This window comes from Dreissena polymorpha, chromosome 5, assembly GCF_020536995.1.
Source record: "Dreissena polymorpha isolate Duluth1 chromosome 5, UMN_Dpol_1.0, whole genome shotgun sequence".
Taxonomy (NCBI): domain Eukaryota; kingdom Metazoa; phylum Mollusca; class Bivalvia; order Myida; family Dreissenidae; genus Dreissena; species Dreissena polymorpha.
Window position 1 is genome coordinate 64,614,596 of NC_068359.1, and position 11,029 is coordinate 64,625,624.

At 34.5% G+C, this 11,029-nt stretch overlaps 1 long non-coding RNA gene across 1 annotated transcript; it reads left to right on the top strand.

Annotated features, from left to right (window-relative positions):
* The first annotated feature begins 255 nt into the window (after nucleotides 1–255).
* LOC127881068 (uncharacterized) lies at nucleotides 256–2,690 on the top strand. Its single transcript, XR_008049881.1, has 3 exons — nucleotides 256–576; nucleotides 1,492–1,599; nucleotides 2,406–2,690. It is a non-coding gene; the product is annotated as an uncharacterized LOC127881068 (long non-coding RNA).
* Nucleotides 2,691–11,029: the final 8,339 nt, after the last annotated feature.

Here is an 11,029-nt window from a genome sequence, read left to right on the forward strand (position 1 = left end):
ACTTTTATACCCTAAGTGCAGACAGCCTAAGTCTAAGAGAAAAAAGAACAATGACCAACAAAAGCTAATTTTAGAAGAAGAGAAATGGCAGAGAAAAAAAACAAAATCAAGGAAGTACCAGCCACCCACTAAATCAACAAAACAGAAAGGAAAAGTGTTGCCTTCAGTCATGAAATGGGGTGGAAAGTCTGTTGGGGTATTTCTAAGTAATACCTGTACCATAGATAATGGTCTTACAATACTTCACATTGCTTTTAAAGAAAATGTCAACTTCAATGAAGCCATTCAAAATGAGAAAGATAGCATCCTAAGTAGAGAACTTCTTACCATCTTTAAACTAATGGATGATACCCATTATTCTGATGCTAAAAAAACTTGGATAAACTTCATCAAAAGTAATACTAGCGACGATGATCCTAAAAAGAAAACAGTTGCCAATTTGTTTGGTGATGAATTTGATTTTTTCATTAGTCATCTCGAAAAGCCATGGGTCTGGGATGGGGTTTCCACATGCAGCAATGCTACTTGTTCTCATCAGCGCCAGTTACATAAAAGAGATTCTGATTTTGGCCATGTGTAAGTGCAACTTATCATTGAGTTATTAAATAATTATTCGATTTATTCATGCATCATGTTTACCTTTTAAATATCGATTGAAGTCTTTGAGATTGGTTAATTGGTTCATCAGTCAAGATTGGACCAATAGCAAATTAATTGAATATTTACAAGGTCTGAGGGCAAACCAAGCCGATACTGTCCTCCTTTTACTTAAATACTGGTTATTACTGGTAAATTTTATTGTTTTCCTGATACACAGCCATCAAAAGTTTGGCAATTCTGTATTGATATTGAATTATTGAGCATTAAAATTGTACAACAGAATGAGAATTTGACAAATATTTTTAGTATGCATTGTTTTTAATTTGTATGGTGATTGTCTATCTTGTGAATATTGGTCTGTTGCTACGGACAAAAAGCCTAAGGGCTAAATGGTGCTTTGCAGTTTTATGTCGTGTTGTCTTGACCCTAAGAAAATGCATCAAATTGCCTTTTGACATGCTTCTAATGGTTGTTGTGAGGGTTAGGGTTAGGGTTAGGGTGCTTACCTTCATTATGAGCCAAGGGACAAAGCGATATCGCAACAGCACATGCATATGACAGTGTAAAATTTGAGGTAATTTTTGAGTGACAGGATAAAAAGACAATAAAAGTGCTGTTTTAGGCTTTGAAGGTTTATTAGAAGTTTTTCTGTGAAGTTGGTAGTATGACTTGACCATTGAGCATTTTATTTGATTTTCATGGCAGAGTATAACATATGATATGAAAAAAATCATTTTAATTGGCATTGGCTTTAATAGTTGGGCATAAATTGGAAAACACTCGTCTGCAAATATTGAAAATCTTAACTTTCTGTTATGAAATTTTTGTTTTACTTTATAATTACTTGTGTTTTCATTCATGGCCTTTCATTCAATTCTGTTAACATTTCAGTGTTATGGAAAGAAACTTTCAATCTATTCAAGATCTTATGGACACTTGGATGCTTAGTTACGCTAATTGTGATAAGTATATAGACGAAGATGCTGATTCAGATGACCGGTAAGCTTTTTATTGTTTGTTTGCAGAATTTTACATGAAGGGTTGACTTATTGATCAGTCATATGACTGATCAGTCAATGCTGATAAATTCCAAAATTATCTGGTTAATACTGGTCATTGCTGGTTAATTCCGTAAAGCAGGCAGAAAGTAAATGTTTTTACAATACTGTATTGATTTAATATTGAATTATTATATGAAAAAATGTGTAAGAAAATGATTTAAGACATGTAAAAAAATGTTTTAATGAACCACAAACTATTAAAAATTAGCCTGTCAATAGTGTCCGTCAAACATGTTGTGGCATTATGTGCAAACTTCGGAATGATAATTTAATTCCAGAAACTTGTGTTAATAGAAGCATACACAACATTTTATAAAATGCTTCCCATAATTTAGACTAAAAAATAATAACATAAATGGTTAGAAAAGTCTACTATTGACTACAAATTATTCACAATACCAACTATACTCGAACATGTTTGTAGTGGCGTCATTTTGTTTTAAAAGCTACCCATTTCCCTCATTATTTGTTAATTCATTATACACGTTGAAGTCTAACAATACATTTACTGACCATATAATTTTGGATTTCTGAAGCAATTAGTCAATTTGAATAACTTCCACGTGCAAACCTACGTACAATTATTTTTAACTAGATGTTAATCAAATAAATCAAGCGCTTCCTATTGTTCCTACTTATGTGATAAATATTGTCAATAAATGTAACTCTCATTGATAGTTAACATAATGATCAGCTTATTAAGTATAATGTTACATGTCTTACTTATGTATTGGTATTTTTTAGATGCAATGGAAAACGCACAATTGTGAGAACAATAACAACATATTCACCAATTGCTGTTGTCCGCTTATACGAACACGCATTGTTGGGACGAATAAAGCTAGAGGATGTTCTGAAAACACCGAATTTACAATTACAGAAACAGAAATATTATTTGGCTGGTGTTACTATGTTTAAAGTCAATCATTATTGTGCTGTGGTGTTATTCGGGAGTGAATTTTGGTGGTACGATGGACTTGTTGGAAAACTTCAGGGTTTGCCTAGAAATATTGACCCATGGTTCCTATCTCATGCAATATACTGTGTTACATAAACGTGTAGTGTCTCCTATAATATACTTTAACAGAACAACTACAAGAAAAGAAATGTAGCATTATTCTTAACCTGCAAGTGCATTATTTATGTTGATGTTTTATCATTCTTAATTTATGTTTGTTAAAACATACACATTAGTTAATAATTCATTTATTTGGTTTTCAATTTGTCTCATATTTTTGTTTGCATTACTGTGCTAACGAACACTCTTTTAGGGTTGAATTGTTTTTGATGTATGGAATTTAACTTGAAGTAGAAGATAACCTTTAAGCATTAAGGAAACCTATTGTAAAGAGTTTGTTAATGTTTATTCTCACCTGAGACAGGTTGATAAAGTGAACTTGTATGGATAATTCTGTTCAGTATTTTTTTTTATTTTGCGGGTAAAAACGCCTATATTTTAAAGGTTTACACTTATAACTTCATCGATACATGAAATAAATGATTGTACGATATCCCGTTTGCCGAACTTTTATTTTGCAATGTAGATTACGTGTCTTTAAAAGGTTTAAATATAAAGCATGTGTTGAAACCGTAAATAGTGTCATTTTTATGCCCCCCTTCGAAGAAGAGGGGGTATATTGTTTTGCACATGTCGGTCCGTCGGTCTGTCGGTCGGTCTGTCGGTCGGTCGGTCCGTCCACCAAATGGTTTCCGGATGATAACTCAAGAACGCTTAGGCCTAGGATCATGAAAATTCATAGGTATATTGATATTGACTGGCAAATGACCCCTATTGATTTTCAGGTCATTATGTCAAAGGTCAATGTCACAGTGACTCAAAACATTAAAATGGTTTCCGGATGATAACTCAAGAACGCTCAGGCCTAGGATCATGAAACTTCATAGGTACATTGATCATGACTGGCAGATGACCCCTAATGATTTTCAGGTAACTAGGTCAAATGTCAAGGTCACAGTGACCTGAAGCAGTTAAATGGTTTCTAACGTAATCACACAATGGCTTCTACTACAACTGACAGCCCATTTGGGGGCATGCGTGTTTTACAAACAGCCCTTGTTTCATTTATTTTTTATATAACATGTAAAGATACATATTTTGATGCTGTACAAATTTGTAGTTTTGCCTCTAAAAGTATCGTTTTAAATGTTAGAATGATGATGTACATAATCTATTATAATGTTTGTGTTCATTTTTTATGATATGTCATTAAAAGTTCATATCACTGGTATATTCTTTATATTTTGAGTATTTAACACAATGTCAGCGAACTTCGCTAAAACAAGAGTAAAACATAGGACAATCAGTGTCTTTAAAATGTTTAGTTTTTTTAAGTATGAGACATTATCCAATGACATTCATCCACTTAAGTTATTTTGAAACACATGGGTGAATATTTCCATTATACGTATTGAAATCAGTATGCTGCCACTGAATTACTCTATATACCTCAAATGCCTATTTCAGTATGACGACAATGTTTTCATTATAAGTTTTCAAAAAAAAAAAAAATTCAACCATGAAAGTGCTTCATTCTTTTTATTATGACTTTAGTTTTTCAGTATTAATTTTCAACTCTTTACTTTTACCTATGTTATCCCGTTATGCAATTGTATGCTCCCTGAAAAAATTGAGACGGCATACACTTGCTGCCTTGATAATCTGTCATATCATGTCCAGACCATAACTCATTAAATCTAAAAGACATATCAAAAAATATCATATGTAGAATAGAGCATACTCTGGAAAATTGGTGCACATAATTTTAAGGTATTGGTTTCCATTTTTCAATTATTGCTTCTTTAATTTGTTTTATTAGAACCAAAACTCATTCAATATGAGATGTATCAAACAGATAGCAAATGTAAATGTAAATATGTTATTTCTTGATCTCATTGTTAATTTGAAGCATTTGTTCCTCAATAATAAATACATTTGAAGTTGTATTCTTGCTGTTTGTAATACTCTATTTACAGTATGAGACATTTCTCATTTATTGTGATATAGACAACTTATGTACAATACTCTTGGTTTTCATGGTCCCTATAAGAAATATCTTTCCAATGTTAAATGAATTTGAAACAATAACCTAATTCCATACACATAATGTTATCAAGAAGTGTGATTTGTTATATTAATAAGTCAAGCGTAAATAAAGTGAGTTTAAATATGTGTGGACATTAAAACATTGGCTTTCAACATAAAACAAATGGAAAAAACTTAAGTCAATATAAACTTAATTCCAAGATTTTCATCCCTCTCACTGCTTAACATCGACTCGCCCTTAAGGGTTTTTTAATAAAATTAGGTGAAAATTTCCAAACTCAAAATATAAAATCTTTTAGTGACTGAAAAAAACCTCTTCTTATATTGTTTAGTCAAATCATTTAAATATGTTCTCTATGCATGGCATTAATTATCAAAAGATTGTTGCTTTATTTTAATTTCACCTATGTACAATTATCATATGCATGGTGAATGAAAACTAAAATTTCGAAAGTAAGACAGCCGGTGGCTCTTTTCAATTTTGAATTGAATATAGGAATAGATTTTCTACGGCATAACAGAGCTTTATGCTTGGATGATGTGATTCGAAGTCTAGGTAATTAACAACTTAACCACTCAATCTGATGAACACACCTCATGTCGTTTAAGGAAACAAAATTGTTTAAGCGAATTTACATCAATTTTGTTTACAATAAGAATATATGTCAACCAGACTTTTTAAATTCTAAATGTGTCTTTTATTTGATTTAATGCCTTTATCTATACAAAAGTGCATATTCAGTGGCAACACATTGAAACACATCATAAACACGTATAGAGCGTAAAATAACAAACACTTTACAAATAAACAAATCACAATAATCAAGCATTTCAAAGATAAACATATAACACAACGTGATCATGATTAACTTATATAAATCATTCGTTGATAAATCAAAAAGTAAAACGGTAAACTAATATAAATTAATACTATAAAAAATAACATTAATATTTGACTAAAACATGCAAAGAAAAAAAATATGTTTATGTGGTAGTGAACATAATCATGCATGCGTACTCCAAGTATGTAATGCGGAGGTTACGAAAACATTGAATTAAAATCACTAAAATAATATGTTTAAGATTCTTTTTGAATATGTTGATATTGTCAGATTTACGAATATACGGCGGTAAATCGTTCCACAACTTTGGACCAATGGTAGAGAAACTTCTGTCACAAAATTTCTATGGTTTGTTGAACGGGACTACGTAACACCCATCCAGTCTGTCAGCCGACTTCAAGCCTGTGCGACAGGGTGCATACCGTATCAGGAGTTATTTTAAGTACGCTGGTGCTATTGAAGTATGGCAGCTATATATATAACAAAAAAATGAAGTTTATTCTGTATTTAATCGGTAGCCAGTGCAAGTCAAAAAACGCCTGTTTGGAACTATTGAATTCCCGTCGTTGTATGACCATCTTTGCACACATATTTTGAATACGTTGTAACTTTGCAAGTTCGTTATCTGCAATACCGTATAGAATAGCGTTGCAGTAGTCCAGATGCGAAATGACAAGTGAAAGAACTAAGATTTCAGCTGCTTGCTTGGTGAGATATTGACGAATGCGTTTAATGCAAAAAAGGTTTATCATGGCGGTTACACATTTGCGTGTAACGTGTTCATTACAATTGAGTATTTCATCTAAGAAAGTACTTAAGTATCTAATACACGAAACTTTATTAACCGTGTCACCGGCAATATCGATGGTTTGTGTGGCACATTTACTTAACTGTTTTTTGCTTCCAAACATTATAAACTCGGTTTTAGACGTATTCATTTTTTTCTGTTTTTGTTCATCCAGTCATTGAACACTATTGCCGAGTGTTCTCGTATCGCGTAAGCTTCATTTGAACTAGAAGAGCGAAAACATTTGCTTGCAATGTGATCGTCTGCGAAGCCATATAAAGCTATGGACGGGGGATAACATCGAACAATGTACCAGCTTAAGCGAGGTACATCCATGGGCCAAGGCAACTTCCTTGAGAAACACTACAATCTCGGGCGCAGCATGACGACAGCATACCGTTGATACTCACTCTACAGCCACGCGGTCTTTGGTACGAGCCCACCCAGTCAAGGGCTGTACATGAAACTCCGTACTGGCATGCCGAGCCAGCTCGACATTCGAAAATAAATATACAACACTATATGCGAATGCCGAACTGAATGTCAAGCTGGAATGCCGAGCCAGCTCGACATTAAAAAATAAGCATACAACACTGTATGCGAATGCCGAACTGAATGTCGAGCTGGAATGCCGAGCCAGCTCGACATTGAAAAAACATTGTACAACACTATCTCCGAATGTCGAACTGAATGTCGAGCTGGAATGCCGAGCCAGCTCGTCATTCAAAAATTATTGTACAACACTATATGCGAATGCCGAACTGAATGTCGAGCTGGAATGCCGAGCCAGCTCGACATTCGAAAATAAGCATACAACACTATATGCGAATGCCGAACTGAATGTCGAGCTGGAATGCCGAGCCAGCTCGACATTCAAAAAACATTGTACAACATTATCTCCGAATGTCGAACTGAATCATTCAAAAATTATTGTACAACACTATATGCGAATGCCGAACTGAATGTCGAGCTGGAATGCCGAGCCAGCTCGTCATTCAAAAATTATTGTACAACACACTATGCGAATGCCGAACTAAATGTCGAGCTGGAATGCCGAGCCAGCTCGAGATTCGAAAATAAGCATACAACACTATATGCGAATGCCGAACTGAATGTCGAGCTGGAATGCCGAGCCAGCTCGACATTCAAAAAACATTGTACAACACTATCTCCGAATGTCGAACTGAATGTCGAGCTGGAATGCCGAGCCAGCTCGTCATTAAAAAATTATTGTACAACACTATATGCGAATGCCGAACTGAATGTCGAGCTGGAATGCCGAGCCAGCTCGTCATTCAAAAATTATTGTACAACACTATCTCCGAATGCCGAACTGAATGTCAAGCTGGAATGCCGAGCCAGCTCGACATTTAAAAAAAATTGTACAACAATGTATGCGAATGCCGAACTGAATGTCGAGCTGAAATGCCGAGCCAGCTCGACATTCGAAAATAAGCATACAACACTATATGCGATTGCCGAACTGAATGTCGAGCTGGAATGCCGAGCCAGCTCGACATTCGAAAATTATTGTATAACACTATATCCGAATGTCGAACTGAATGTCGAGCTGGAATGCCGAGCCAGCTCGTCATTCAAAAATTATTGTACAACACTTTATCCGAATGTCGAACTGAATGTCGAGCTGGAATGCCGAGCCAGCTCGACATTCAAAAAAAATTGTACAACACTGTATGCGAATGCCGAACTGAATGTCGAGCTAGAATGCCGAGCCAGCTCGACATTCGAAAATAAGCATACAACACTATATGCGATTGCCGAACTGAATGTCGAGCTGGAATGCCGAGCCAGCTCGACATTCGAAAATTATTGTATAACACTATATCCGAATGTCGAACTGAATGTCGAGCTGGAATGCCGAGCCAGCTCGTCATTCAAAAATTATTGTACAACACTTTATGCGAATGTCGAACTGAATGTCGAGCTGGAATGCCGAACCAGCTCGACATTCAAAAAAAAAAGTACAACACTATATCCGAACGTCGAACTGAATGTCGAGCTGGAATGCCGAGCCAGCTCGACATTCGAAAATAAGCATACAACACTGTATGCGAATGCCTTACTGAATGTCGAGCTGGAATGCCGAGCCAGCTCGACATTCGAAAATAAGCATACAACACTATATGCGAATGCCGAACTGAATGTCGAGCTGGAATGCCGAGCCAGCTCGACATTCGGTAATTTGAATGTTGAACTAATGTCGAACGTCGAACGGCGAGCCAACTTCACGCACCTTAGTAATTTTAGTTTGAAGTAAGTAACTTACATGTATAAGCGACAATCATGTTTAGGTGATGATCTATGTGCTTTCTTGTAAGAGACCTCCTTAAATTGACAAATTATTTAAAAGCGGAAAGTCTCTTCCCTGATTAGCCTGTGGGGTTTACTCAGGCAAATCCAGGATAACACTTAACGCACATGCAATAAGCCCAGTTTTCTCAGAACGCGGCACATATGTAAACGGAAGTGTGTTATATTCTATAAACCTGAGTCTTATATTGTTGGCATTTTTTTCTAATCGCTTCAGAATAAACAAATGTACAATACCACTTAATGTTATCTATATATGTCATTATTAATAAAAGTATATTTCATTATCTGCAAAAGTAAACCATGTTTAAATCCTCATTGAATATCAATGTCGACACTCTCCGCCGTAACTAAAGAGACTTCTTGTCATCCTTAAACACATTAAAGGCGGACAGTTTCGTCACTGATTAGCCTGTGCGAACTCATAGGCTAATCTGAGACGACACTTAACGCACATGAATTAAGCCCAGCTTTCAAAAACTGATGATTGAGTTATCGCGCGGTTTTTAATTCCTGATATTTAAGACACAACCTACATTCGATTAAGTCATCCTTGAAAACACGTTGCATATATGCTACTTTTTATGAGCAATGCAACTCGGATAATCGGATATTATATACAAGATTTGAGCACAAAATGAGCCTCGTTCTGGGAAATCTTAATGCATAGTGAGTAACGATTCGTCCAGGAGTAGCCTATTAAGCCCGCACAGGTTAATCAGGGACGCCACTGTCCGACTTTATTGATTGTTTTGTTTAAATGAAGTCGCTTCTGGGTGAACAAACGTAATATCACAAGTTTTGGCATTATAAGACAGTTAAGGCGTTCCTTATACGGACGTCACGTTTTATATGTTGATGCAGTAGATTCCAAATTCGCCGAAATTAACAAGTATAATTAAAGCCTCTGACCTTGATATTAAATACATGTAAATCAATACATATAGATGCAATTTGAAAGTGTGCAAAAGTGTCATTAAATCTTTAGCCTAGTTAGCGAGTAATTTATTATTTTTTAAACGGTACCGCTTTTAAAACCGAAAGTACAATTTCTATTCGCATACGTTCATTTCGACAAACGCGATTACTTTTAAGTTTTAAAGCGCAAAAAGACGGATTTCTACCTTGTAACCACCAGATGTATTCTAATTGGCATAGATAAAATTAAATATATAGCCAAGTTAGCAAGAAATTTATTATTTTTCAAACGGTACCGCTTTTAAAACCGAAAGTAGGATTTTAATACGTAAACGTCCATTTTGACAAACGCGAGTATTTTAAAGTTTTAAAGCGCAAAAAGACGGATTTCTACCCTGTAACCACTATATATATATATTACTTTGCATTGATAAAATATGTTTATTATTTAAAATGTACTTAAATTTACTATGCCAATTAAGTTGTGTGGCTTCAAGGAAATCCATTTAACAAATGTATGATACATTTTTCAATTCTCAGAATCGCTGCGTTTTTCAGGTCACGTAGATTTTTGATCGGCATACGTAAATAATATTTATTGAATATTTTAAAATGAATAATAAAATTTCAAAAAACGATATTTGTCTGTTTATCCGTTACGAAAAAATTTAAAGTGTAGTATTCGCAAACTAGGATACATTTTGCCTTCCGGTTATGTACAAAAGTCTTATCATGTTTGCGCTTGAACACGCAATCACGATAAATTTCTATATAATCGTAAGAAATTGTATTAGCTCATACTATAAAAACACAATGTTAAAAAGAGATAGGATGTTGAGTAAAGAGATTTTTTATCAAATTGAATGGAAGTATTTGAGTATTAGGGCGCAACAAGCAAGTTATCAAAGCCAATGAGCGCGTGTTCTGTGCTGATATAACGTTAATGTTCTTCGACGGTAAGGTGTATTGTAATTTCCAAATAATTGTATTTAAAGTTGAAACAGGGTATGCAAACCTTTCGAATATACCGATGGGTCGAGAATGTAGATTTAATTGTTGTGAATTCGTAGAAAAGTTTTTTAGTTTACTTATTAAGCAAGCTTTTATTTTGTTGACAATGGAATTATTTTAAGCAATTCAGTACGCCATATTTAAATGTTGTCAATTATAAAAAAATGAGTTATGCAGAACGCCATCATCAAACATATAGAACGTACACAAAACTGATTTGCCTGTAGATAGGGACATTCTTACCGATTTATAATTTAATTGATAAATTTACATTAAAGCGTAGCGTAATTGTTTGCTTGTGGATGTTTTAATCATGAAGAGTTTTACCCTTGTATGTTTTCAATAACTGAAAACTCATGTTTGAGTTTATTATTGTCAAATCGATATTACATCATTCGAATAGTTAAATAACAAA